Genomic DNA, 24,194 nt, shown 5'->3' with positions numbered 1-24,194 from the left:
CAAATATAGCCTTGGAATTAAACATTTAAATTACTAGATTAACTGATATGTTAGAAAAAACAAAGTAAATATATTTCCAGAAAAAACAGTTGTTAATCTGATATAGGTGAATTTCAGATTGTCTTCATTTACATATATAAGAAGCAACAAATATTTGGCCCATTGTACCTCCCTTATTTTCTTCTTCTGTTACTGAATGAATGGAGGCAAGAAAGTTATCCTACAGGCTAACAGCCCCTGGAGTGTGTTTTAGGTCACAGGTCTGAAAAGTTAGCAATTCTGACCTATGTTCCTTTCAAAGTACAGGCTGCAACAAACAAAGTTTATTAGGCATATTTTTCACAAATAACATTTATAAGAAATTATATCCATTTGAAAGTAAATTTAAAACAAATAATAAAACAGTAGGAAAAAATACAACTAAAGTTTCATTTATCTTTGAACCTGTATCACAGAAATGCAAATTTTTGGATTTAGTTTTAGATAGAGGTGGATGATTAGTTTAGGCAGTAAACACCTTGAGAGCAGGGGATTGTGTCTGCCTGGTTCTGCTTATTTTCTGATATGTAACACTTATTATCTTCAACTCAGTTGAGTAGGTGTTCAATAATTATTTGTTGAACAAATTCAAACATTTGAAAAGCAGTTTTCTTGTTAATCTTCAAGATATCACTTGTAGAAGAATCTTGAAATGGAGTAACAGGTCTAATACTTGTGGTCCAAAATAATTGTTGGCAGTATTTAGTTTTCTATTTGAGGACTTTATATATTTTACTACAAAAATTAGAATGGATAGGAAGAAACACATGTAACTATCCATAGCATCACCTTTTCTCACAGAATGGTCTCATCATTAATTTGAAAAATTCTGAAATATATTTATTTTCATTCTCCTAATAGGAAAACAAACTGCTTTAATAAAGTATAAGATATCCTGGTGAGCAGTCATTCTTTGATTCACCCACTCAGATTTCTTCTACAAAAAGAAACTCTGTTGCTTTTAAAAACATTTACCTTTTTCATATAATATTTTCATCTTATGATCATATTTTCTTTCTTGATTTCTTTTGTGCTAGAAATAAGAATGAGATTCCACACTAATGGTTATTGTTTTGCTTTTCTGAAGAAAATGAATATTAAACAAGAGAATATGTATTTTGAGATAGTCCACTTAACTCCTCATCCTTCCAGCTCGTGAAGAGCTTTGATGCATATCTGTGATATTCTCTAGGGGTTGATACATGTAGGTGTACAACTCAATCCACTTTTTAGAGTTTTCTTGTTGTGTAGTATGCCTAGAGTTTTGGATCCCAGCCTCAAATTGAGCAATCCTTAGAAAACTATTGTTACAGTGATTCATAGATGAACACCTTTATTCATGTATCTTTTTCATTCTTTGTCCCTATGTAGTAGCTATTGTAATAGTCACAGAAAATATAAACACAATTTATGTTTATCCAGAAAAATGTAGAAAGGGTTTCTCTACGTTAAGGAGCAGGAGGAACAGAGACTGATGAGTAGGTACCCTTTTGTCTACTCCCTGTTGCTTTGGCCTCTTTCTTGCAAGTTGCAATCATAGTACAAGACATTAGAGGTTCACTTTGCCTCATTGCACAGATCTGAGGGGCTGTGTAGCAGATCAGGGGACTAAGTTTGGCAGCACGGAGTAGATGAAAAAGAACCCCTGCAGCGAAACAGATTCTTTCAGCACAGGAGAATCCCATTTTATAGATGAGAATCCCATTTTATATATAAGAATCTGAGGCACTTATGATACAAAAATCTAACAAGGTCTCCATGTACTTTTATACCTTACACTCCTTGTTTTCTCTCCCATAAATATGGTATGTTTTTCATGTCACTCTTTGAAAGTGGAAAATGTTTAAAGTTTTTTCCCCTCAGCATCTAGAAAGATCATGTCACAAGTAACCTCCCACTGGGATATTTCTTTCAAGTGAGTTTTAACCTTACCAGCATTTTGGTGAAGCTGCAATTGAAATTATTTTTAAATTTTTGCTCTGTTGTTTCCCCCTCCTTAGTCCTGCCCCTCATTCTTTCTCCTGGAAAACTTTAAACTGCTCTTACTATTATCTGACTGGTTAGGGTGCTGTACTTGTGGATTTTAATGGATAACTAGAGCTGGAAATCCTGTCTTGCCTTGGGAAATCATAGTTTGTAAGGGATACATGAGCTGGTATAGTAAAATTGTATTATTATTGTTAAGTACTTATGTTGTTTTAGTTTTGTATTCTTGAAGCTAGGGCTAAAATAATTTTACCTGTCCATCTGACCCCTTATACTCTGGACATGTCAAATGAGAAGAATTTTCCTTAGAATAATGCATCTTTGAGATGATGATGCAGTATATCAGCTGTAGCTGCTAAAAGAAGAGCCAAGACTTCACCAGGCAATGAGAGAGGCCCTCTCAGCAGAACTGAGAATAACACACACAGGGGAGAAAACTCTTTTAACAAATTTTGAACTCAATGTTTCAGTAGGAAATAAGGAAGAGGTAATAGGAATTGCATTGGTCTTGTAGATCAATTGGAGGGAACAGCCATCTTGAAAATGAATATGGAGCCTTTAAATCCATGAACATGAAATATGTCTCTATTCATTTTGATCTTTAACTTTCCTATTAATGTTTTGTACTTCTCAGTGTACAGTTCTTACCCATTTCCTGTCTGATTGATTCCTACATATTTTATTCCTTTTGATGCTATTGCTGATGAAATTGTTTCTTAATTTCATTTCCTGATTATTCATCACTGGAATATAAAAGTAAAATTGATTTTTTATTGATTCTCCATCCTTTGTCCTTTTTATACTTGTTTATTAGTTTCTAGTAGTTTTTTGTGGATTGCTTGAGATTTTCTGTATAAAGAATTATGTGTTTGGCAAATAGAGACAGTTTTCCTTCTCTTGGATTTCTGAATTCTTTGTTTATTTATAGCACTGTCTTGAGCCTCCAGACAATGTTAAAGATTTATTTTTGTTGATTCTTGTTTCTCTGTCACAATAAAGAATTGAATTAATTCTGGAAGGTATTTCATATTCTCAAAATATGATGTTGGATTTGGACTGAAAATTCAGTTGAGTAATCACACTACTTATGTTCCATATAAACTTCCCATAAACTCTCATTTCCCTGTGAAACATCCCAGGAACTTTTAAAGGGGTTTTTGTCATAGTCACTTCTAATTTTTATTTCCCACCTCCTCCAAATTCTTGTTTTTTGCTAGTATCTTGTAAATTTTACTTTGTGGCTTATATTCTACCTATCTTCTCTTCCTTTGATCTAATCACTATAAAAATGAATCTTGTCACTCAGTCATGTCCGACTCTTTACAATCCCATGGATGGGGGCCCACCAGGCTCCTCTGTCCATGGAATTCTCTAGACAAGAATACTGGAGTGGGTAGCCATTCCCTTCTCCAGGGAATATTAATGTAACTCATTGCACCTCACAACTCTGAAACAATTGCTCTTATTATCACTTGTACATATGAGGAAACCAAGGCACAGAGAACCGAGGTAACTGGCTAGGCAGCAATAATGCTGGGAGAATTTCTGTCCCCATGCACTGTAGCCTCCCAGGCTCCTCTGTTCTTGGGATTTTCCAGGCAAGAATACTGGAGTGGGTAAAAATGAATCTTCACATCTATTATATAGAACTTGTATTTCTTCTTAGGGAAAAGGATTATACACATAATTTCTAGCAAGAAACAAGCAAAAAACTTAAAATCACATGCTAGAATCTTCATTGTTAACATCTTTTTGCTCCTTATTATAAGGGACTTCTCATTGACTTTAATAATATAGGCAGCCTGGCTACTGTTATCATCTTGATGGTCCTTTTCTCCCCATTTCAACTCTAGTATATTCATCTAACTCATCCTTTAAATTCATACTCATCCATTATGCAGATAATTTCAGCCTTACCTGTCCCTTCTTCCAAACTTAGTTCCAGACCTAAATTTTCCTGTTAAGTGAACTTCACATTGTTTAATTGAGTAAATGTCTGTTTGCTGAGTTTATAATCCTTGAAAAAGACTGTGCTCTGAAATATTTGTCTCTTTGTTAAATTGTCATAGCATTAGTTGGACTACATGTTCACATGGCGGACATGTTCACATGACGGAATTCCATAGAAATAACTCTGACGAGCTTTGTGTACAGTGTTGATGAGCTTGAGTCAGATCAGTTGTAAGATGGAGGTGACTTCACTGTTGAGTTTAATAAGACCTTGTACTAACTTAATATTTTACTTCTCCTCAAAGTATCTGAGGGCAACTCAAAAGGAAGTTATACTTGAGGGAGACAGTTTTTAAAATTTACTAAAACTTCAATATTAGTTAGTGATACATGTTTTAGAGAATAAAAATATAATATGTCACAACATCACTAGGAGAACTTCCATCACTCCCTTAATGTCATTTTCTGAAAATATGCAAAATTCTATCATTGGTTTGTTCATGGACAGATCACTACATACAAAATAAGTGTTGATTAAGTTTTAATATTTTTATTTTAAGTCTTATCAATGAAAGAAGGTGAATTCAGGAACATGTGTTTATTAAAACATGGCTTCCCTGACTTAATGTATGAAAAAGTAATATTTAGTGTTTATTGGTTATGCCTTTATGAATTATTTACTTCCAACCACAACCTTTAACAAAACTTTTGCTGCATGTGAAAATCCTGTCACATAAACTTAAGGAAGGATAGTGATATAACATTTTAAAGAGAAGATTACATAAAAAACTGAAAAATGTTTTCAACTTGAGAAATGAGCTCAAAGAGGTAAACAGTGAAGATTTGGGAAAGTCAAATGCATGTTATGTTTTTAATTTTCTCTTATAATTAATCTAAAGATAAAATCTTCTTATGAAAATTTGTATACACAGAGGCTCATCACTATTCATTTCAGAGAGGCTACACTAGTTAGTTCCAAAATTATTCTCCTAAATAATTTTACATATTGTATAATTAATTAAGAAAATTCTCATTTTCTGGAGATTAAAACATACATGATAGAGTGATTTATACTTGAGAATACTTATAAATGCTGTTTAAATCAGATGTAAGTGGGTGTCCATGACATTTAATATTCTCAGTAATCATCTTTTTTCTCTTTTTTGCATCAAGATGGCTTAAAAGAAAAGTAAGATATGATCTTTTCTTTCTAAATGTTAAGTCTGCCAAACTGAAATAAGTAACGAAAATAGTTGTAGTTAATTAAAATGTTATAATTTGGTTCTTTAAATTCTACTCTTAGATATTTATGTCGCCCATATTATATCCGACTTCACTTTCACTTTCACGCATTGGAGAAGGAAATGGCAACCCGCTCCAGTGTTCTTGCCTGGAGAATCCCAGGGACAGCAGAGCATGGTGGGCTGCCATCTATGGGGTCGCGACTGAAGAGTTGGACACGACTGAAGCGACTTAGCAGTAGCAGCAGTATTATATCCAATTATATAAATTGAGATTAATTTTATTCAGTGAACTATTTTTCTGATCATCCTATAATAATATGCAAACTTGACAGTAGAAAATATCTTTTCTCTACAGTGTTGTACCTATGTTGAGTGGTCTAGGTGACCAAACATAACTAAACTTGTTTGTATGTTTGTATGTGTGTTAGTTCCTCAGTCATATCCAACCCTTTGTGACCCCATGGACTGTAGCCCGCAGGGCTCCTCTGTCTATGGAATTCTCCAGGCAAGAATACTGGAGTCGGTTGCCATTTTCTTCTCCAGGGGATCTTCCTGACCCAGGGATCAAACCTGGCTCTTCCACATTGCAGGCAGATTCTTTACCGTCTGAGCCACCAGGGAAGCCCCTAAAATTGTTTAATTGCTCCAAAATGTCACTAATACAAGTACAGTAGTGGTACTACTAGTGGGAGTAGTAGTAGTAATGTAACAAGCATTTGTATAATACTTTCAGTTTTTCAACATATTGACATATTCCTCATCTAATTGAATATTAAGAACATTATTATCTGTATTTCACAGATGTCTGGAGAGAGTTTGCTTTTCCACCAAGATTACTTGGTAGAACTCCAAGCTTCTGACCTCCAGACTTGGATTCTTTTTGTTATGTTACATGTTGGTATAAGATGATAGGCAAGATTTAACTATCTTGATTTTACTCATTGAAGAAGCTGCAATTTTGAGAAGTTAAGCAATTATCATTCATTTATTCTACATACATGCTTGCGGGAAATTTGCTAGCTGTTGCAAAAGAACAAAGAATACATGTACTAAAGTTTTGTAATAAACACTCCAAATATTTTCACATAACAGACACCTTCTTTTAAGTGAAAATAGTCTTTGTCTCAAAAAAAAAAAAAACTGCAAAAGAATTTCTGAGGTGTTGTTTCTTAATATTTATGAAAATTCTGAAAACTATGAATATTTAAAATCTTGCTTATGCTTTTTTGAATTAAGATCACTGTATATTTGTTAGGGGCTTCTCTGGTAGTTCAGATAGTAAAAAATCCACCTACAATGCAGGATATGTGAATGATACCACTCTAATGGCAGAAAGCGAAGAGGAACTAAAGAGCCTCTTGATGAGGGTGAAGGAGGAGAATGAAAAAGCTGGCTTAAAACTAAATTAAAAAAACTAAGATCATGGCATCCAGCCCCATCACTTCATGGCAAATAGGAGACAGGGTGGAAGCAGTGACAGATTTCCTCTTCTTGGGCTCTAAAATCACTGCAGATGGTGATCGCAACCATGAAATTAGAAGACAGTTGCTTCTTGACAGGAAGGCTATGACAAATCTAGACAGTGTGTTAGAAAGCAAAGCCATCACTTTGCCAACAAAGGTCTGTGTAGTCAAGGCTGTGGTCTTTCTGGTATTCATGTTTGGATGTGAGAATTGGACAATAAAGAAGGCAGAATACAGAATTGATAGTTTCTAATTGTGGTGCTGGGGAAGACTCTTGAGAGTCCCTTGGAAAGTAAGGAGATCCAACCAGTTAATCGTAAAGGAAATCAACCCTGAATACTCTTTGGAAGGACTGCTGCTGAAGCTGAAGCTCCAATGCTTTGGCCACCTGATGTGAACAGTTGACTCATTGGGAAAAGACCCTAATGCTGGGAAAGGTTGAGGGCAGAAGGAGAAGAGGGCATCAGAGGATGAGATGGCTGGATGGCATCACTGATGCAATGGACATGAACTTGGGCAAACTTTAGGAGATTCCGAGGGACAGGGAGGCCTGGCGTGCTGCAGTACATGGGATTGCAGAGTTGGACATGACTGGGTGACTGAACAACAACCAGAAAAGTCGTAAAAGTTACCCTAGTAGCCAGAGTTAAAAGAACTTTTTAAGTGTCTATGTTAAGTGTCCGTGTAAGTACTAGGAAGATTGACTACTTTATAGCTTTTCTACTTAACATGTGATCCAGGGACCAACAGCATCAAGAAAAGCTAAGAGCTAGATAAAAAGACAGATGCTCTGGTCCAGCTTCAGACTTACTGAATCAGAATCAGTGTTGGAATGTGATCATGAAGTCATTCTTATGCTTCACTTTTCAATGAAAGACAGAGGGATTCAACTGCTCAGCACTGCACTTCTAACTAGTATTAGCTATTCTCATGAGAAATTTGAGAGGATATTGTTTCTACAGAACAAGAAAAACTGCCATATGTATGTGTGTGTATGTGTGTGTATGTATATATATATATATACATATATGTCTCTTTTGTCAAGACAATGCTCCTAAAAATTATAATGGCAGTTCCAAGAGTTATTGGAAGACTAAAAACCTGCTAAAGTTTTCTGTGTTTCCAAAGAAATCTCAAATCTGACTGATAATAGCCTCAGAAGTTCAATGCTTAAGGTAAATTCTATGTCATCAACTCCACCTACAAGGAAAAGTGCTCTTAGGATTCTTGTGTTCTATCTCAGATGTGATCTTACAGATCAGATCCTGGAGGTTAATGAGTAAGAATTTTCACCTCAAAAATCAGAATTGCAAGTGGGTTCTACTTTTTGCCTAAAATATTCATTCCATCCTATTTCACCCTTCCTAAATGACTATTGTTGAATATTGTTGAATATTCCCAATATCATTGAAGTATCCATCCCTTGTGTGTCCAACCAAGTAACACAACTGATTTTATCCTCTACATCAGGGCCTAGAAGTTGAATAGATAACCCTCGTTTGGTAATCCTAGCTCTCTGGACAAAAATTTATATGTAAGAGTGGGCAAGTAATCTGATTCTGGCCAGTAGGATGTGAGATGAAGTTCATTGATGAGCTTCTGGGAAGAATTTAATGATTTTTATGGAAAGAGAAATAAAAGGAAAATAGTCTTTTAACTGTCTCTGAATGTTTCCAAGTGTATTTGGGTGAGATGCTAATAATTATAGTATGAAATCATCCGACTACTAGACTGAGGGTAAACTAATACTGGGAGGAAGGCAAAGTCATATCAGAGAATTTCAGAGAGGGTTCAGTGGTTACCTTCACTTGGAATCCACTACCCTATCCACTACCCATATGAAATATTTTCTCATTGCTAACCAGGCAAGTTGGGTTTTCACTTACTTACAACCCTTAAAACCATTCTAATTGAACATTCTCAAGGCACATATGGTACTGTATAGATAGCCTAAACTGTATTATCACATGTTAGGATTTGTAGTAACTTAATGTGGATATTCTCTTCACCAAATGGCTGCACTAAAAAATCCGGTTCATATAAATTGTAGGTCCAAATCCACAGGACATCTTGAAACTTATAATTAATGAATGTCTTGAGTCAAGTTTTAATGTGCAATTATGTATATATCAGGGAAAATGTGAAAGAGGAAAAAAATGGAAAAACAGAAGAGAAAGGAAGGAAATGCAAAATAAGGCAGTCATATTTACTGCAAAATATTCCTTAAAATCTGGATTACTTCATCCAAATTAGCAAGGTGGAACGTATTATATTTAAAACTTATAAACACTTGATGTAATATTCATTACCAGATGCCAGATATTTTGTGAATTTTTAAGTGGTAACATTTGAAAAGATGAAAGGTTAATCAGGTTTTCTGCACTGAAACACTGGATTAAATAAAATTTTAAAAATCAAGCCCATTAAGGGAGATTCCAAAATAGATCTAGTGACATACTACCAAAATAACTTTAGGATTCAGAGAAGCTGACACAAATTGAAAAAAGATATAAATGAGCTTTTTTTTTTCTTAAAAAACATCTTTGATCCTAAAAAGCACTTCAGGCCACAGTTCATTGTCAAACTGATGGTTGAATTATATCATGCTAACAGGATGGCTTTCTCATTAAACACAATCCTTTCATGAAATTTAAACCAACTCTAAATTTAATTATAAAATACAAAAGTGTACAAACTTTTAAAAGAAAAGAAATTCTACATAAGTTCATAATTAAAATAATTAAAACAACATTGGGTGTTTGAAGCTGATGAGCTATCCTGAGAATGCTATCTGATTATTCAGGAGGAAGGAAAATCCTCACATGTACTGATAGCACGTGGAATTTTGGTGAGTCAGTTAGTTTTCTGGATAGGTACCTGTTGCATTGCAACAACAACAAAAAAGAAAAACCACTAGACTTCATGGTATACTATTGTTATACTGGAAAGATTAACTTCATAGAATGGTCAGTACTTCAAATTTGGGGACAAATCTGTTTGTAATTGTGTGAATGTGTGTGTGTGTGTGTGTGTGTTTACAGCATTTTTAACAGAAAAGTGTGAGTAACACTGTCTTCCAGTCAAAATTCTTAGTGTTCATGATCAGGAAAAATTTACTCTGGGTTGGAATGAAGTCCCATATACTTGAAAGTAAAATTTGAGCTAGTCTTTATTTACTTGAAATCTACTGCTTAATTCAGTAAATGTACTATTCATTAGAGCAAAAAAATGATCAGTGCCTTTTCATTCTCAGGCCCTAAATATCCTTTTTCAAAATTTCAAGTAAATGCCATGTTTAGTTATTTTCATACACATTTCATTTTCCATCTTTCCATTTGGTATCTAAGTAATTTAATGCTAATAGTACTGGAGTCTCCCCCTGCTTTCTATCTATCTCTTCCAAGATCATGGCCTGCTTTGAGGAAACTTAGGAATTTATCTTATTGGAGGGCCATTAACAGAGAACAAATTCAAATCCCATTAATGGTCTTGCTCAATTAGTGGCATATGTTTCAGAATTCATGGCATACTGCTCTCAGTTAAATGGAAGAAACTATATTTCAAGTTCGACCGGAGTTTAGCAGGAACTAGAAAATTGTGCAAGGCCTTCATGATTATGGGCCATAAAGGGACACTTTAATCATAAAATCATAATATTATTACAAAGCTATTCTTAAACACTTTCAATCTGATCTCATAATATATACATGCTATATATTATATTACATAAAATGTGTGAATTAGCAATTTTTATAACTCAAAATAATTTCCTAATATCAGAAATATGAAAATATTGCAAGAATTTTGGCATAAAAACAAAATCAAGTCCAATCACTGTTATCAAGGACTGCTTTATTATTCATCTATCTCAGATTAGTATTAAAAATGGGCTATCACTATTACTTCTTTAATAATGTCAATCTCAGTAATGTTTAACACTTACTGAATCCTTTCTATTTTCTATGTCCTAAGATAAATATGTTGTTCCATTTCACTTCTCCTGCAAGCAACACCGAGTTTCCTATTAATCCTTCTTAGATTACAAAGGTGGAATCTGGAAAAAAAAATTACAAACGCTAAGAAAATTGTTCAAAACACACAGTAAATTGTAGAAACCAGATGCGACTAATTTCCTAATCCATGTTCTTATTAATTCTGACCTAGTATTTTTCTCTACTTCATAGCTAGATGTTTGCAACAACTTTTTAAATGAATTCTACTGAAAATCTACAAACTGCTATCAGATTATCCCAAAAGTGTGTTTGTTGTCAACTTCTTTGAAACTTTTGCTAGCTTCCCACTGGCTAATGGGTAACATAAACTGATCATCTGTACATTCACATTCCTCTCTCTATTGTGCTGGGCTCCCTAGGTGGCTCAGGGGTAAAGAATCTGGCTGTCAGTGCAGGAGACATTGGAGACTAGGGATAGATCCTTAGGTAAGGAAGATCCCCTGGAGAAGGAAATGGCAAGCCACCTCAGTATTTTGCTGGGAAAATCCCATAGACAGAGGAGCCTGGCGGGCTATAGTTCATGGGATCACAAAGAGTTGGACACGACTCAGCGGCTAAGCGTGCGCGCGCGCGCGCGCGCGCACACGCACACACACACACACACACACACACACACACACACACACACATACTGTTGCTCCAAATTCCTGTCTCACCACTCCCACAGTATCATCTCTTCTTCAACCTGCTTCAATTACTTCAAATTCCCTGAATATGGTCATAATTTTCTCTCTTTTCTGCTTCACTCTCCAGCATTCTGGCTTTTGAAATTGGGTCTTGTTAAAGATCTTTCCCCAAGATGGCATCTTTCTCATTAAATCTCTTCTAACGTTTTTCTACCTTCTACCTTTTGACCTTCTCCAACTTCTATAACTCACATGTCCCGCACCTCTTTGCCATTTACTGCCTTGTTGATACCAGCATTACTGCACATGAGTTGTTTGAATAATGTGATGTCTTATTGATATGTTGAATACACAATGTGCTGCATGTTTTGTTGACTGAAAAAAAATTGCACAGCGTAAGAGCTATGAGTTAAGTTTTATTTGGGGCAAAATGAAGACTATAGTCTGCGAAATAGCATCTCAGATAGGTCTGAGGAAATGTTCTGAAGAGCTAGGGGCGGAGGGCATGGTCAGGATACCTGTGATTTTGGTGAAGGGGGATACACACAGTCAAAGACACATTTTGGCAGAGACTTGCTGCTAGTCCTGAGAAGGTTGCTGCTAGTCATGAGGAGCAGTTGTGTCCACTAATGATTTTAGTGTTTTTCTAGATATGAGAAGATGCAAGAATTTGGGCTCATAAAATCTTCTGAAAATGTGTCTGTGAAGACATGTTCTTCCAGGTTTTCCCAGAGCACACAGCGCCTCATTCCTGATCTCCACTGTGAACTCCTTTCAGGCTGTGTTGTAGGTCAGCACCAACAGCAGCACATGATTTAATCTTTGTAGAAGTAGATGGCAAGTGACAAATTTTCTTTGGCAGTTTCTATGCTGCTTTCTTTTTTTTTTATAGAACTTATTTTGAGGTCTGTATAAAGTAATGCTGAGTCTAACAGAAGGAAACAAATAACTGATAAGAGACAGTCCTATATAATAGTTACTACATTTTTTTGTAGGTTGCTTTGATTTTAGTTTAGTTGCTTTTAAAAATCAGGGAAAGGTTGGCACTATCAATATACGTAGAGACTAGGATTCAGTGCTTTAAAAAATTTGTTTTGAGAGAGATACCCAGCCTCCAGTTTAGACTTGAGTAGTTTATTAACCAGGGCGACATTATGATTTATTTTTTGTTCGTTTGTTTTTGTTTTAAATGTATTTTTAATTGATTTACAATATTGTGTTGGTTTCTGCCATACATTAACATGAATTAGACATTGGTATACATATGTGCTCTTCCTCTTGAACCTCCCTCCCACGTCCCACACCATCCCCCCTCTCTAGGTTGTCACAGAGCCCTGGTTTGAGTTCCCTGAGTCATACAGCCAATTCCCCATTGGCTATCTATTTTACATATGGTAGTGTATGTGTTTCCATGTTACTTTCTCCCTTCATCCCAACCTCTCCTCCTCCACTCCTCTTGTCCATAAGTCTGTTCTCTATGTCTGTATCTCTGTTGCTGCCCTGCAAATAGGTTCATCTGTAGCATCTTTCTAGATTCCATATATATGTGTTAATATATGATATTTGTTTTTCTCTTTCTGACTTATTTTATTCTGTATAATAGGTTCTAGGTTCATCCTCCTCACTAGAACTGACTCAAATACATTCCTTTTCATGGCTAAATAACATTCCATTGTATATATACATATACTACAGTTTCTTTAGACCTTATGATTTACTTTTTAAACTGGGACAGTTTTGAGAGATAACAGGGAGTATTTCCACCAGGACAGTCTTGGGAAATGCTGATTCCATTAAGCAACTCAGATAGCTCTGAGGAACTGCTCTGAAGAGCCTAGAGTGAGGTGAGTCAGGATACATGTGATTTTGGTGAAGGGGCATACGTGCAGTCAAGCACACATTTTGGCAGAGGCTTGCTGCTAGTCATGAGATGGATGATCATCAAGTTTTTTAATCTCTGTGGGACTCAGTTTCCTCATCCACAGATGGTAAGATTGAGCTAAATATTTGATATTTCTTGCAACTCTAAAATTTATAAAATTACAAGGGTATTGTAAATTCATTTTGGTTCTTTGTTAATACTTTATTGTCTATTTCATATTTTGGACTTTGAATTCAGGAATATGTGAATGCAGGAAATGATAGTGGCAAAGAACTCTTTCAAAAAATGATGAAATTTAGAAAACTCTTAGTTGGAGTTAAGGATTTTAATATCCTTTTTAGATTAACTGGGAAAGAGCTCAATAGTAGTAAAAATTGAGTAGTTAGTAACACACAATACCCTGTTAGAGATGAATACAGATAGTGAATGTAATACAGATATTGAATATAGTCTTCAGGTTTCAAAGAGGAGTTGTGTGGGAGAGGCTTTGGAAATGTCTACATGAGCTCTGGTAGCTAAGAAATGAAAACTGCTCCAGAGAATATGCTTGTGAAAGTGGATATGAGAAAAGGGTATATGACTGTTTGGGGAAGGGTAAATTGTATTAAATGTTTTAAGTCTTTTTGAATAATGATCTCTAAGGCTGCTAGAAATCTATTTTCCTTAATATTTTTCATCCAAATTAAATATTAATATTGATTTAGTTTTAATTTTTTTTTGTTTCCATGTAGAAATAAAAAAGTATATCGTTTTCTCTTCTTCCTCCCTCCATGCCCTGCCCCTTAAGGTGGCTTTAGAGATGTGTGGTCTGTTTTGATACTGTATACTCTTAATGTCCAGGAGTTGTCTGCATTTCTGAAGTCACCTAGAGATTATCTCGGCATCTTTATGTAGCATTTTTATGCAGTCATTCTGTTACCTCATCCCAAATGCCAGGAAATAGCCTGACCAGATGCAGATAAAAATATTACACTCTGTTTTAATGCCATTATTTGAATTTCAAAAGAGATGAAACGTTCCTTAATTGTAGAGTCAATTGTTGTTTGCAGGTGCAAAAGGGAACTCTGGGTGCCTCATTTAATAATCTGTTCCGAGAGTTCAAAGGTGAATTAAAAGGATAGTGAAATTTAATAAATGCCCGATTTAACTAGGTGTTGCCTAGAGAAGTTTATGAGTCCTTCAGGGAAAGAACAGTGCATTATATAGCAAAAGGAACTTCTATTAGCTAATCACACGACATCAGAAAAGAGTAAACCTGTTTTGTTTTGTTTTTTAAGATATATACCCTGGCTTAGTTTTATATCTCTTGCCAAGAAAATGATTAAAGTTTGTTGTTATTCATGTTCTGGGTTTGGAAGATATAAGGGTGTCTGAAACTTGCCTACTTCACATTTTTATTCAAATAATTTAGCTTCTGCAGAGAGGGATATTTTATTACTGTGGGAAGAAAAATGAAGAAACACAAGGATTAAATGGAATGTTTCTTGGTTTCCTACATTAACTGATTTTGAGGCTATTTCTTCCTTCAGCTGTTGTATGAAGAAAAAAAGCAATATAAAAGTGCATTGTCATAATTGATTATATATGCTGGGATATAAAGGGTAGAGGTTTTTCTTTTTTGGTCAGATTCTTCAGTTTCAAAATCCTGATATTTTGCTGAACATTCCTCTACATTTTAAAAATCTGAGTGTATTGGAATATAATCTTTTAGATGGAGAACACCATTTTTCTCTTTAGTTAAAAAGAACTGCCTTAAACTTATTGTGAAATTATCTTGCTACATCTAGATACAATAGTTCTGATTTGAATGTAAGGTCTTCCTTTTTCATTCATTGTGAACCAATTCTCTGTACCTGGGCTTTTTTCTATCCCAATCCATGCTTCAAGTACAATTAGAATGAAATATCAGTGCGTGGCTCTGTTTTTACAGGAGTTTTCTGCATCCAAAGTTTAGCACTTTGTTATCATCTTAATAAAATGTAGTAGAAATCTTAGTTAAAAAAAAAAAAAAGACCGTCTTGCTTAAAACAGAAACAAGGCTAAGGCAAGTTAAAAAAATGTATAGTAATTTGTGAGATTTTAAATAATTATCAGTTCTTGGGAAAATCTAAAAATTCAATAGCTATGCAGTAAAGTCAACAACACATTTGGAAGGCAAAGATCCACATATCTTTTGTACACGTACCATGCTGGATTAAGATACGTTATTGATGTTTGGGGTTCCCTAGTGGCTCAGTGGTAAAAAAAAATAAGTCCACCTGCCAATGCAGAGATGCAGGAGAGGCAGGTTTGATTACTGGGTTGGGAAGATCCTCTAGAGAAGGATATGGCAACCCACTCCAGTATTATTGTCTGGAAAATCATACGGACAGAGGAGCCTGGTGGGGTACAGTGCATGGGTTTGCAAACGGTCAGACATGACTGAGCATGCACACACACACACACACACATTCTTACATATAGGATACATACATGCATACACATATCCATTAATTAGGTCCTGTTAATTTCTGTTTGGTCTCTGAAATACTTACTGAGTATTCACACATATATCTCAATATACCATTCCTTATACACTTAAATAATTAAAGGAAGCCATCAGAGGTTCCCATAGACAAACACATCCAAATACAAACCAACTGTAAAGTGTTCTGAGAGAGATATTTACATAATTTGAGTTTCAACTATATAATGGGGCAGTGGTAATTATTTTACAATAATAAAATGACATTTTATTGACTATATATGCTTTAATTAGACATTATACAAAGTACTTTTAACTGCATTTTACATTTATTCTTCATAGAAAAGATATGAGATACACACTACTGTTGTCTTCATTTTACATATGAAGAAATTGTAGAGAATTTAAATAATTAGCCTAAGATCATAGAGCTAGAAAACATAAAAGTTGAGGCTGTAATATTGGTTTATCTAACCTAGATTTTTTTTAACTTACTACATGAAAAGTATAAAAAATTTTATTCCTGATGCTTAATTTTCTTCCTGATCATAATGAGTTCTTTTAAAGTCCTGTTATGTTTCTTAGTATAAAGAAACCTGTGTGCAATCAATGATCATATATTATGATTAATTAATTAGAAAACTGAGATTTTTTTCACAATATAAATAAGCTATGTTCTAGTTTAATTGCTTTCATAACCAATCCTTGTTGGTTTAAAAAATAGAAGTAATATTATGTCTGCTTTTTAATAATAAAACTAAAATACAATTCTACACTCAGGTAAATCCAGCTGAAGTTGTGGAAACAATATAGAAACATGATTTTTCAAACTTAATAATTTTAATGCTTTTTATTTCTTACACACATTCAGTATTCTGTCTAGTTATATGAGTTAAAAAATATTTCACCCAGTATGTAAAGATTTGTAAACATATTGTTTATATTAAGTGTCTTTTTTTTTCCCCCTCTTTCTATACTTTAGTGTCTGGTATTTGGCACTGCTGTTCAATACAAACATCTGGATTTTACCTCAAATACTTAAAATTGTTGACATAGCAATTTTTGATAGTATTATAAGTGAGGAACATATAAAAACAACGAGCTTGATGTAAACTATAAGAAGGGTGTAGGAGTTAGGAAAAATGAGTGCAAATTGAGAAAAGAGGTGCAGAGATTTGGGTCAGAGAGAGAAGGTCAGAAAGATGAAGAGAAAAGTCTTGGAAGGTATGTAGTGGATGACTGAAAACAGATGCTGGCAGCAGTCAGCCTAGAGGAGATGATGATTCAGAAGATTATTTATCCTTTAAAGAAAGAGAAACAGAATGGCCTTCTATATCCAAGGGAAAGACTGAAAAGGATATTTCTTATCCACCTTTGAAGAGAAAAATCATGAAGGCAAACCCAGTGTGTGTCCCAGAGGGCAGGATCATTGTTCTTGAAAAAATGCAGTTATTATTAATATCTACTGAAAAGATTGTAGAGCACTAAAAAGTTACTGTAAAAAGGAAAGACAAAGAATGTAAATGCTCTCAGTTATTATTATTATTATTTATTATTCATATTTCAATATTACTTCATTTGCCATTCCCCCTTTTTGTATGACTAGAAATATTTGAAAAGTAGAGGATTAGGAAATAGTTAAGGGTTAATGGAATCATCCTGATCTATTTGTGATACAAAAGTTTAAATAGATTTTTCACTTTTGTTTATACTTTCAGTGTAGTGTTTTAGTAAAAACGGATAGCAAAATTCCTTTTGTAGTATCAGACAATGTCTTCAAGGGAAATATTGAAAATTGTCTCTTATAGAAAGATTTTTAAATTTATACATTTAAAATGATAGCATTAATTAAATAAATAAGATAACCAAAAATTGATTTATCTTTGTTTATAATAGTTTTTCTGAAGATTATTCGAAGGGATATCAGAAAAAATACTAGAACTCAGATAAATATCTTTTAATTATAAAATCAAGGGCATAGGAGATTTAAAATTATCTTTTATAGAAGACCTTTTAAGAAATGATCTAAACTAGTGAGAAAAATTTAGCTGAAGGCATTAATAGTAGTTTATTTGAAGAAGTTCTATAAGCTCATTTTCCAATAAGCAAAAGGTTAAGCATTACTCAAATGTGGTAAGTTACAGAATACTAAAATATTACCTGTCATCATGGCAATATTTCAGTATGTTGCCATGATGAGAAAACTATTCTCTTGGATTTGGAAAAGAAGATTAATATTGCTAGCCACTTGCCAAATATGATATTTTAAAATATCCTATTTCATTCTTAAAATGGTAAACATTATCCTATTTTCAAATACACAAATATACAGGAATGTTATGTGTATGTGTCAGCTAGTTTAATGCATTTGGTACAAAATCTGCATTACTGAAATCTAATCATTTTAGATACAGACTGCAAAGGGTGTTTTGTCAAGTGAAAAACATGAATCAAGCAATATGAAGGCAGAGTGTAACCTACTAAATTATCCATTTGAGGTTATGTTCTTGATTTTGTATAAGCAAAATTTCTTGAATTAGACATGAAATGTAATCAACAGGTCTCTTAATGTGTCACGGTTTTCCATAAGGTTCTTCCCTTTGTTTGCACAGCTGCTTTCTAGAGACCTGTATATCACATTTCCCTTACATTATTGTCATTGCTGTTTTAAACCTAGTGACCATTTCCAGGAAGAAAGTTGCTTGCACAAATGTTTGATCTTATGAAAACTTGATCCACTGTTTCATTATCATTGATAGCTTCAATTTTTGTAAAGTCAAGATGTTTAGGTTGTTCCATATACTTTTAAACTGTGACTTCATTAAAAAGGGAGAAATGTTTATGCAAATTTTAGCCATACAAAATAGTATATGTGTGTATATATATATATATATATAAATATAAAACATAATGCAACTGTGTTTCATTCAGTCACTAGAAATATTGTTATTGGGCAATTGATACATAAATAGATTTACTGACTTTGAAGAAATAGCTCATATCTCAACTCAAACTAATATTTGGCTCCAAAATAAAACTGATAGGCCAATAGTGATGTGATCTTAATTTGAATTACATGATTGATTTTTGAGTACACAGACTACTTTTTTGGTGGAGAGAAGATTTTATTGATTTATTTATACAGTAGGTTCTTCTTGGTTATCTATTTTAAATATAGCAGCATGTTCATGTCAATCCCAAATTCCAAGTATATCACACCCACTTTTTTTTTTAATTGAAGTATAGTTAATTTAGAATGTTGAATTAGTTTCAGGTGTACAGCAAAATGATTCAGTTATATATGTATATTTTTCAGATTCTTTTCCATTAAAGATTACTGTGATATATTGAATATAGTTCTCTTTGCCATAGAGCAGGTCCTTATTGTTTGTCTATTTTATACATAGCAGTAGTGTATGTTAACCCCAAACTCCTAATAAATCTCCTCTCTATCCTCATGCCCCACAATTCACTTTGGTAACCATAAATTTGTTTTCTATGTCTGTGAGTCTGTTTCTGTTTTGTAAATAATTCATTTACATCATTTTTTTGGATTTCACATGTAAGTGATATCATATGATATTTATTTTTGTCTGACTTATTTCACTTAATATGGTAATCACTAGGTCCATCCATGTTGCTGAAAATGACATTATTTTATTCATTTTATAGATGAGTAATAAATAATCCATTGTGTATATATCAATAACCTCAGATATGCAGATGACACCACCCTTAATGGCAGAAAGTGGAGAAGAACTAAAGAGCCTCTTGATGAAAGTGAAAGAGGAGAGTGAAAAAGTTAGCTTGAAGCTCAACATTCAGAAAACTAAGATCATGGCATCCAGTTCCATCACTTCATGGGAAATAGATGGGGAAACAGTGGAAACAGTGGCTGACTTTATTTTTGGGGGCTCCAAAATCACTTCAGATGGTGATTGCAGCCATGAGATTAAGACACTTACTCCTTGGAAGGAAAGTTATGACCAACCTAGATAGCATATTGAAAAGCAGAGACATTACTTTGTCAACAAAGGTCCATCTAGTCAAGGCTATGGTTTTTCCAGTAGTCATGTATGGTTGTGAGAGTTGGATTATAAGGAGGACTGAGTGCAGAAGAATTGATGCTTTTGAACTGTGGTGTTGGAGAAGACTCTTGAGAGTCCCTTGCACTGCAAGGAGATTCAATCAGTACATCCTGGAGGAAATCAGTCCTGAGTGTTCATTGGAAGGACTGATGTTGAAGCTGAAACTCCAATATTTTGGCCGCCTGATGCAAAGAGCTGACTCATTTGAAAAGACCCTGCTGTTGGGAAAGATTGAGGGCAGGAGGAGAAAGGGGCGACAGAGGATGAGATGGTTCGATGGCATCACTAACTCAATGGACATGAGTTTGGGTAAACTCCGGGAGTTGGTGATGGACAGGGAGGCCTGGTGTGCTGCAGTTCATGGGCTCACAAAGAGTCGGACACGACTGAGCGACTGAACTGAATTGAACTGTGTGTATATACTGCATCTTCTTTATCCATTCATCTGTCAGTGGGCACTTAGGTGCTGACATGTCTTGATTATTGTAAATAGTGCTGCTATGGACATTGAGGTGCACCTATCTTTTCAAAGTACAGTTTTCTCCAGATATGTGCCCAGGAATGTGATTGCAGGATCATATGGTTCCTCTATTTTTAGTTTTTTAAGGAACCTCTGTACTGTTTTCCATAGTGGCTGCACCAACTTACATTCCCACCAACAGTGTAGGAGGGTTCTGTTTTCTCCATGCCATCTCCAACATCTGTTAATTGTAGGCTTTTAACGATGGCCATTCTGACTGGTATGAGGTGATACCTCATGGTAGTTTTGATTGGCATTTATTTAATAATTAGAAGTATTGAGCATCTTTTCATGCGCTAGTTGGCCATTTTTATGTCTTCTTTGAAATGTCTACTTAGGTCTTCTGCCCATTTTTTGATTGGGTTGTTTGGTGTTTTTTTTTTTTTTTTTTTATGTTAAACTGTATGACTTGTTCATGTGTTTTGGAAATTAAGCCCTTGTCAGTAGCATCATTTACAAATATTTTCTCCCATTCTGAGGGTTGTCTTTTCATTTTGTTTACAGTTTACTTTGCTGTGCAAAATCTAAATAAATTTAATAAGGTCCCATTTGTTCATTTAAAATTTTTATTTCCGTTACTCTAGGAGATGGATTAAAAAAATATTGTCATGAGTTATGTCAAAGAGTGTTTCACCTGTATTTTCCTCTAAAAGTTTTATAGTATTCAATCTTACATTTAGGTTTTTAATTCATATTGAATTTTTATATGGTGTTACAGAATATTCTAATTTCATTTTTTAATATGTAGCTGTCCATTTTCCTAGCACCATTTACTGAAGAGATTGTCTTTTCTCCATTGTATATTTTTTGCTGCTTTTGTCATAGATTAACTGCCCAGAAGTTATTTTCTTGACTAAGTAGATGATCCCAAATAGTGCATAATCCAGTTGCTTTCTAAAAATTAAATTTAATTTCTAATGTACAGAAGAATGATGTTTGAAGTAATCTCTGAAACTGAAATATCATCTGGTCAATTTACACATTTTCTGCATTTTCAGTATTTGCTAGTGTCTCTGGAAAATGTATTCTCTGTGCTTCCCTCTCTGCTCAGTCGGTAAAGAATCTGCGTGCAATGCAGGAGACTCGGGTTTGATTCCTGGGTTAGGAAAATCCCCTGGAGAAGGAAATGGCAACCCATTCCAGTATTCTTGCCTGGAGAAGTCCCATGGACAGAGGAGCCTGGCAGGAAACAGTCTATGGGGGTCTCAAGAGTTGGACACTACTTAGCAACTAAACCACCACTGCTGGAAAATGTATGGTGAAGGGGATTGGGAGATTGTTGGGATTTATTAGGAAGGATATTAGTTTGATAGGATAGAACTGTCCTCTTAAGTATCCCAGAATTTGAACATTCTTTCATGTTTGTGATCTTGAGATCCTGGGTAATACATATACCTCAAGAAACCCTGGATTCCTACACAAAACAGAACAAAGAGGTTTTGTTTGAAGATACTCTCACAACAGATTGTGTGAGCATGTATGACTCTTTGTGACCCTATGGACTGTAGACCACCAGGTTCCTCTGCCCACGGGATTCTCCAGGCAAGAATACTAGAATGGGTTGCCATGTCCTCCTCCAGGGGATCTTCCCAGCCCAGGAACCAAACCCACATCTCTTACGTCTCCTGCATTGGCAGGCAGGTTCTTTACCACTAGGGCCACCAGGAAGCCCCTTGCAACAGATTTTTTAGCCACTCATTCGTGTCCAACTCTTTTGCAACCCCTGCCAGGCTCCTCTGACCATGGGATTTCCCAGGCAAGAATACTGGAGTGGATTTCTATTTCTCTAGAGAATCTTCCTGACCCAGGGATCAAACCCGCATCTCCAGCTGGGCAGGCGGTTTCTTTACCACTGAGCCACCTGGGGTTGTCTATATCTATATCTTTACATCATTATTTATATCTAAGCCAATTATTGCTTATTGCAGACAGTCCCTAGATTCTAGTTGACCTTGTGCTGCTCAATTAAGAAACAAAACTGAAAGATTTAAATCTCCTAGTTTCTCTCAAAGTATATGGAGGATCCCTTCTGTTTATGACATTAGGTTTTGATATGTACAGAATTGCGGGATGGAACTGAAAAGTGATGCCCTTTGGATTTACTGTTTTTGTATAACAATACTAAGGTTCTCTCATCTCCAGACTCCCTTCATACAAAGACACATTGAACTCCAGCTTTTGTGAACATGAAGTGCTCTTCTATGCACAGGGAACCTGCAGTCTTATACATAAACTTGGAAGCTTTCAGCAGGCTTGGGACTTGCTTGGCAAACCAAATGATGTGAAATAGTTTCTGCTGTATAAACGGACACTCACGACTTTGTAGGTCTACTGTACTATTGTACAGGAGGTGGCCAACAAAACCATCCCAAAGAAAAAGAAAAGCAAGAAGACAAAGTGATTATTTGAGGAAGCTTTACAAACAGCAGAAGAATGAAGAGAAGCAAAAAGCAAGGGAGAGGGAAAGATACATCCAACTAAACACAGAGTTTCAAAGAATACCTAGGAGAGACAAGAAGAACAGTGCTTCTTAATGAACAGCGCTTAATAGTAGAAGAAAAGAACAAAAGGGGAAAGACTAGAGATCTCTTCAGGCAAACTGGAAACATCAAGGGAGCATTCCATCCAAAGATGGCCACAATAAAGGATATAAATGGTAGAGACCCAATAGACGCTGAAGAGATCAGAAGAAATGGAAAGAATACACAGAAGAACTGTATAAAAAATAGATCTTAATGAACCAGATTACTTTGATGGTGTGGTTAGTCATCCAGAGCCAGACATTCTGGAGTTCGAAGTGGGCCTTAAGAAGTACTGATGTTAATAAAGCTAGTGGATGCGATGAAATTCCAGCAGAACTATTCAGATCCCTAAAGGAGGATGCCATCAAGGTTTTTCATTCATTATGTCAGCAAATCTGGAAGACCCAGAAGTGGCCACAGAACTGAAAAAGGTCAGTCCTCATCCCAATTCCCAAGAAGGGTAGTACCAAAGAATGTGCTAACCATGAGACAATCGCACTCATTGCTCATGCTAGTAAGGTCATGCTTAAAATCTTGCATTCTAGGCTTCAGCATTATGCAAACTAAGAACTTCCAGATATCCAAGCTGGATTTAGAAAAGGAAGAGGAGCTAGAGATCAAATTGTCAATATTTGCTGGATTATAGAGAAAGCAAGGGAAATTCAGAAAAACATCTACCTCTGTTTCATCGACTACACTAAAGCCTTTGTGTGGATAATGACAAACTGTGGAAAGCTCCTAGAAAAATGGGAATACCAGACCATCTTACCTGTCTTCTGAGAAATCTGTATGCAGGTCAAGGGGCAACAGATAGAACCCTGTATAGAACAACTGATTGGTTCAAGATTGGGAAAGGAATACTACAGGGCTGTCTGCTGTCACCTTGTTTGTTTAACCTATACGCTGAGCACATCATGAGAAATGCCACGCTGGAATCAAAATAGGTGGGAGAAACATCAACAACCTCAGATATGCAGATGATACCACTCTAAGGGCAGAAAACCAAGAGGAACTAAAGAGCCTCATGATGAGGGTGAAGAGGGGGAGTGAAAGAGCCAGTTTAGGACTAAATTTTAAAAAATCTAAGGTCATGGCATCTGCCCCCATTACTTCATGGCAAAGAAAAGAGGAAAAAACAAAAGTAGTGACAGATTTCCTCTTCTTGGACTCTAAAATCACTGCAGATGTTGACTGCAGCCATGAAATCAGAAGACGATTGCCTCTTGGCAGGAAAGCAATGACAAACCTAGACAGTATGTTGAAAAGCAGAGACTTTACTCTGCTGACAAAGGTCTGTATAGTCAAGGCTCTGGTCTTCCCAGTGGTCACGTATGGTTGTGAGAGCTGTACCATAAAGAAGGCAGAACGCCAAAGAATTGATGCCTTCGAACTGTGAT

At 35.2% G+C, this 24,194-nt stretch overlaps 1 protein-coding gene across 6 annotated transcripts in view; it reads left to right on the top strand.

Annotated features, from left to right (window-relative positions):
* CSNK2A2IP (casein kinase 2 subunit alpha' interacting protein) overlaps window positions 1–24,194 on the top strand; it is a 124,562-nt gene that overhangs the window by 88,053 nt on the left and 12,315 nt on the right. The gene's annotated exons all lie outside the window — the stretch shown is intronic.

The sequence above is a fragment of the Giraffa tippelskirchi genome, chromosome 2 (genome assembly GCF_054371585.1).
Source record: "Giraffa tippelskirchi isolate mGirTip1 chromosome 2, T2T-mGirTip1v1.2.pri, whole genome shotgun sequence".
Lineage (NCBI taxonomy): Eukaryota > Metazoa > Chordata > Mammalia > Artiodactyla > Giraffidae > Giraffa > Giraffa tippelskirchi.
Note: the sequence above shows the minus strand (reverse complement) of the source record. Positions and strands in the feature narration are given on the sequence as shown.